This window comes from Schistocerca serialis, chromosome 1 (assembly GCF_023864345.2).
Source record: "Schistocerca serialis cubense isolate TAMUIC-IGC-003099 chromosome 1, iqSchSeri2.2, whole genome shotgun sequence".
Classification (NCBI taxonomy): Eukaryota; Metazoa; Arthropoda; class Insecta; order Orthoptera; family Acrididae; genus Schistocerca; species Schistocerca serialis.
The window spans coordinates 1,116,457,857-1,116,464,613 of NC_064638.1; the positions used below are offsets into that span (position 1 = coordinate 1,116,457,857).

At 42.5% G+C, this 6,757-nt stretch overlaps 1 pseudogene; it reads left to right on the forward strand.

The window, feature by feature from the left end:
• Positions 1-518: 518 nt before the first annotated feature.
• LOC126430069 (5S ribosomal RNA) lies at positions 519-636 on the forward strand (annotated as a pseudogene).
• Positions 637-6,757: the final 6,121 nt, after the last annotated feature.

Below are 6,757 nucleotides of genomic sequence, written 5' to 3' on the forward strand. Positions count from 1 at the left end.
TTTTAAATTCATACAATTATTTGTACTGAAAATTGGTGGAAAGCTTGGTGTGTTCTAGTATTGGCCACGTGGACTGTTAAGTTTAAACTACGGTTACGTCATTGGACAGTTGTTCCGCTCGTGGGTCCACACTGGAACTGTGATAGATAATCTTTAAGCTACTGAAGCTTAATTTGCCTTGTTTGAAAAAAAAAAAATGTGGTAATTCCTGTTGGACGAAACTGCTGAGATCATCGGTCCCTAAGCTTACATACTACTTCATCTGACTTAAACTACCTTGCGCTAAAGATAACACACATACCCATGCCCGAGGAAGGACTCGAACCTCCGACGGGATCAGCCACGCAAACCGTGACAAGGCACCTTAGGCTGCACGGCTATCCTGCGGAGCTGCCTTGTTTTTGATGTGTAGCATGCAACACAGCATATCAGGTCTTGGTAATGTAAATTTGTGATCTACGTGATATTCTATTGTGATTGATATATTTAATATTTCTGTAAATTCCTTGCGCTGTCTAGTCAGCGGCCTTGCCGCAGTGGTAACACCGGTTCCCGTCAGATCACCGGAGTTAAGCGCTGTCTGGCTGGGCTAGCACTTGGATGGGTGACCATCCGGTCTACCGAGCGCTGTTGGCAAGCGGGGTGCACTCATCCCTAGTGAGGCAAACTGAGGAGCTACTTGACTGAGAAGTAACGGCTCCGGTCTCGGAAACTGTCGTACGGCCGGGAGAGTGGTGTACTGACCACATGCCCCTCCATATCCACATCCATTGACGCCTGTGGTCTGTAACTTTGGGCCTTCATGGTCTGTTCGGGAGGAGTTTAGTGTTTTTAGTTAGCCAATTAGTTGCATTTTATCGTGTTTGAAACCTTATTCATATTACTGATGTTAAAAGGCAGTAAGGCCAAGATACGTCGGCCGATTACTTGCATTTGTGTCCCAAACGTAGTGGACTGGTGCAAGACTTGCTAAAGAATATTTAACAATCATGCTCTAGTTCCAATTTGGTCTATCCCTCTGTGCAGTTAACGCGAGTTTGTGGTATCTCGACTAACCAGTATTGTAACCTAACTCTGCCTCCCATCCTAATTGTTAATATACTTGATAGCGTGGTGCTACCTCGCTTGCATTAGTAATCCTTGTATGGTTCGCTGAGAGGGTCGCGCTGGCCAGTCCTGACATCTGTGATCCGGAAGGGAAACCCAGACATTTGGCGACACACTTTGTGGTGTGTAACCATACCAGAGGGACTCCTTCTGTATATAACTAACTGACAAGATTAAGTTATTGTTCGCTGTGGTTTGAAACTGGTCTTTGATCTTTAATATTTCGTGTGATAACAGAAAATTATATACTTTTCATGTTGCAACAAGATATTTTCTGTACTATGATGTACCTCATAGGGTGGTCAGTAACACCACAGCGTGGCCTTGAAAGAATAGATTAACGCTAAACTGCAACACAACGCATTGAATCCAGTTTCTGACATGGAACTTCATTGACCAAGGACGTCAGTTTTTTGAAGTGGACCATTCCAAATTTTTAGGTCTAAGCGTAGGCGGTAGGCTTTCTTGGAAGTACCACGTTCAAGATCTTGAGCAGAAATCGACTGCTGCTATCGTTACTATATCTCACAAAGAATCGAGATGGCCTATTTGCTTATGTTCCCTCTTTCTGCTAGAATGTTAGCTTTTGCGAGAACTTTGCATTCCTCAAGAACGTTCTTGGCTCAGTATAAGGCTATTCGACGTATGAGTGCTGTCAGTACACAATTTCCTGTAGGCCGTTATTTTGTCTTTCGAGATTCTAACTCTGGCATTCCTGTACATACATTCCGTCATGGGACTTGTTGTTGATGACGTTGATTCATTCACAAGAAACTGCAACATTGATTCAGTGAAAACTAGAGGGCAAAACAAGGTGCACTTCTTGAAGCGTTATACAGAAAGGTGTGCGCTATTCTATAATTTGCGCTTTCAATAGGCTTCCAGCAGAAATGTTCAACTTAAACCGTGAGTATTCAAATCCAAGTTTAAAAGTTTTTTTGTGGTACATTTCTACTCCGTACAGGTTGACAGTGGCTGAGAACTTTCTCTCGACGTTTTCATTTGTTTTAATCCTTTGGTTTATAAATTTGTAATTAAAATTCTGTTGACTATGTACTGACACTTTCCACGATGCAATAGCTCTGCGTAACATGTTTCTACGGAACCAAAAAAGTAAATTGGTACCCATGTGACAGCATGCGCTACCTAGTATGTTCCAAAATACAACGCATTTAAACAGGATTCTTCCGTGGCTCGTACCTCGGGTGCTATTGGTGATAGGAAGATATTATTTTGGATAGCCCTTGGGCTAGATATCATTTGAATAACCAACAGAAGGATCGTCTTACTGAACTATCCTACAGCACAAAGTTAAAGTTACACACTTTCTCCGGCTTAGGTAAATGTAGCAAATCGTTTGGTTCTTTTTGCATTTCATGTCGTCTGTGGTGGGCCTTGAAGGAGCTGGGAGGCACCATTCGTTCATGGGCGGATCATTAGAAAACGACAAAAAAAAGCGGATCTGTACTATTTTTGTACCAAACCCGAGCCGCGGTTTCCTAGATGGCTAAGCGTAGCAAATAGCTGAAATTTTTATGGTATATTCCTAAGATCTCTATGCTGAAAACCCTTAAAATTTTATCGAAATCTTCATTCGTTTCCGAAATACAGTGATTCCACGTTACGTTAATGTACACTTCAAGTAAGTACGTAAATTCCGGTATGAGGCGAGATCTAAATAACTGCAGAAAACTGCTCAAAAAAAATATTTTTTGAGTATCAAAATCGACCCGTGGATTCCAAGGCGGTTATGCACAGTAAAAAGGTGTAATTTTTTACGATTTTTCTACGATTCAGATTTCGAATAACTTTGAAAATTTTCTTGTTACCTTCATCCATTTCCTAGATAGGGAAGTTCAAACTTACCCTACTTGTACACTTAAAATACACACATAAAATTCGGTGTGAGGTAAAAATATAGTTTACAAAGTAGGAGAATATGCTGTAAATGTCTGTTATGAAGGGTTCTGGAAACCACATGTTGCAGTACTGTAGGATATGCAAGACTTTTGCGCACGTAAAATTCGGATTGAGGTGTAAAGTAAGTCCTACTTTATTTAAATTTCACGTAAGTAAACTATTAAAATTTTTCTGACCGGTAAAGTTCTCTTCATATGAGTGACATGTCCAGCTGTGGCAGGGAGAAGAAGGGAACCGTCAGAAAAATGCTCCTATCGGAACACAAGAAAGGGGAAAATGCTCCTATTTAAAAGATTGACTGAAAAGTGAGGTACGAGAGCCCTCATTCTGCCTTCCTCAGCACCTTTGAAAATGTTCCCAAAAATCTGAGCAGAAAACACATTCGGGTTTTTGTATGTTGGGAGAGAAGCAGATAGTGGCAGTGGGAAACAGACAGGTTGTGGAATAGAAAGAACGAAGTAGCAGTGGAACATAGTTATAGTGGGAGAACAGTGCTAGGAAAAGAATGAAGGAGATAGTGCCAGTGGGAGAGGAATAATGAGGACGAGAAAGTGGAAGTGGATGAGAACAAATGATGATGAGCGAGTCTATGACAATGACAACGAGGAAGAGAGAGGCAGTGACAGTGAGAAGATACAGCAGGAATGGGAAGGAATGTATGAGATAGTAATAGTAAGAGAGCAAGAAGGAGACAGTGACATCGTGAGGATACAGTATTAACAGGACAGAACGAAGTATACGGTGACTGTGGGACAGAAGTCAATGACAGACACACAGGGAGATAATGACAATGAATTGGCTGGAAGAATAAATAAGGATGGGCAAGAGGTAGTTGACGGGTATGAGCGATGGAGTAGTGTGTGTGTGAGCGAGTTACAGTTACGGTAGCTTGCGGAAGTGAAAAGTAAGCTGAATACTAAAAAGAGCACGAATATGTTAGCGTACGAAAATTGTTGGGAAAAATTTTAAAGGTGCTGAGGAAAGTAGAACGAGGCAGCTGGTACCCCACTTTTCAGTCAGTCTTTTAAACAGGAACAGATTCACCTACTTTGTGCTCCGCTAGGAGCATTTTTCAGCTGATAAATACCGGTAACGAGTCTGTGCTCATCATGCGTTGGTAACGGCTACAATTTCCGTTAACAATTCAGTCTGAAGACAAAATAAGAAGAAAAAAAGAAAAGAAGAAAACAGAGACCAGAGAGTTGTACCTTGAAAGTACTGTGAGATATTGTGTTCTATGAAGAATTATAAATATTGCGTATTCCGCATAATTAATCGCTGTATAATACATGGTGGCTATAATTAAACTTTCGAGGCTTGACACCACATGAAAAACGTGTTATCGTAGGACAATTTGCAAGGACATACGGTAGAGAAACGACGAACAAACCGTCGAAAGGAAAACCTTTTAGTTTCCATATGAGAGGGTAATATTTGCTAATTGCGTACCACGTTTACGTTCCACGTTACAAGTGTTGTTCGACGTGACGGCCATCTGTGTCAACGACATTCTGGAACAGCAATAGATATTCCCCTACTGCTGCATTTTTTTCGGACGGTGGACCTTGGAATGTTCAGCTGACGTCAGGCAGCTCGTGCACTATTTGAAGATTGCACATTGCGTCCAGCATTCTCACGCAAGGCAACAGTAACTTCTCAAAAACTTGTGGCGCAATTGTCCGTCGGCCTGTCACAGAAGCAATTCCAAAATTGCCAGTTAATTCGTACTTCCAAATCACGTTCTTCATCCCCGTTTAGGAAAGGGAACCTTTACGTATTCCTTTAAGGCGTTGATACTCGTGAAAACTTCTCGAGTAAAGCCCTGTTCACCCTTCCTAGACCCACGTTGACTGCCTGCAGCTATAACGCACACTGTTGGTGTTTCCCAAACCGTATCGGCGCCTTGCTGCCAGTCATGGTACTAATACTATTAACAAAGCAAATCCTGCAGCGCATACTGTTTAACATCATTCCTGTAAAGTTCAGTATTCATGCGGTAGATAGTTTTCTGTCTACACTGAGTTTAACTATGACCACGCTGCGTATTAAATCTAGTTTTAGGGTACTGTTAACGTCTCATCAAAAGATTTTTATGGTTAGTAAAATTCTATAATTTTCAAACTAGTTCCATGATGTGTGAGCGGTTAAGCCGTACTTCATCATGTACTACCTTTTATAGAGATACGAAGGTCTTTTTTACCATGGAATACGTGATATTTGCAAATGAATGAGGCGAGGTACTGGCGGAAGTAAAGCTGTGAGGACGGGGCGCGAATCGTGCTTGGGTAGCTCAGTTGCTCCCGGTCGGGGCACACATCAGCCGGCACGGTAGCTCAACGTGTTCGGTCAGAGGGTTAGCTACCCTCTGTAACAAAAAAACTGAGTGAACTACTCAACGAACAACCTGCACGGGTGTCCTGGGACGTCCGCCCCGAACATACACAACGAAAGTTTCGAACAAAATAAGATTAAAAAAAAAAAAAGTTGGTAGAGCACTTGCCCGCGAAAGGCAAAGGTCCCGAGTTCGAGTCTCGGTCCGGCACACAGTTTTGATCTGCCAGGAAGTTTCATTCTGGGAACTATTTTCCTTAAGTGTCTCAACAATTTTCCCTGTCTCGAAAATGGAAACTTGTGTTAGTTGCCAACAGCTTCCATGTCAAAACGTTTTTAGCTTGTACTGTGTGGAACTGGGGACCTAGAAACGACGGAGAGGCTTCGTCCCCGCCGTAGCCCTCATTGGATCGCAACCCCACAACAGGTTACCGCAGTCCACTCACCCCACCGCCGCCCCACACCGAACCCAGGGCTATTGTGCGGTTCGGCCCCCAGTGGACCCCTCCCTCCCCCCCCCCCCCCCTCCGGGAACGTCTCACACCAGACGAGTGTAACCCCAATGTTTGCGTGGGAGAGTAATTATGGTGTACGCGTACGCCGAGAAAGTGTTTGCGCAGCAATCGCAGACATAGGGTAACTGAGGCAGAATAAGGGGAACCAGCCTGAATTCGCCGAGGTAGATTGAAAACCACCTTAAAAACTATCCACAGACTGGCCGGCACACAGAACCTGGACACTAATCCGCAAGGTGGATCCGTCCGGGGACCGTGACGCTTTCCCGCCCGGAAAGCAGTGCGTTAGACCGCATGGCTTACCGGGTGGGGTTTTAGCTTGTAACTGGTCCTTGATGATACTTCTTCTTAATTTGATTTCGTGTACTTATTATTGTAGTGTAGTACAGTGATAGTGCAACACATGCACCATTAAATTTTCTAGATTGCAACACTTTTACATTTGAACAAAACATTTGTTCCTACGTATGCGACCATATTGTACTTTTGTAAAAACCTTACTTTTAAGGAGTAATTTTTTTTTATTTCAGAAAAAGGTTGCAGCACACATAAATTGAATGCTATCATTTAGAAATGGAATGAGAAGAATAGATTAAACTTCTACTACATGGCTGGCTAGAGGCGAAAGTCTGAAAATGTACCAAAGTACAACAGTATCCCTAGTATTTGTAAAATATGCCTCGTCTTTTAATAAGTCTTGTTACTGTTACAATAAATGAAAGTCTTTATTTTGTGGCATAGACTCTGTTCATTTAACATTTCCTTCCTTGACGCCACGTCAGCTTTGTCAGTTGAAATAACAGTCAAAGTTGACAGTTTTCTTTCAGACAGCTTCCATAGCTGTCTTACAGTGGATATCGGTCACATTGAAGCAGAAAATGCAG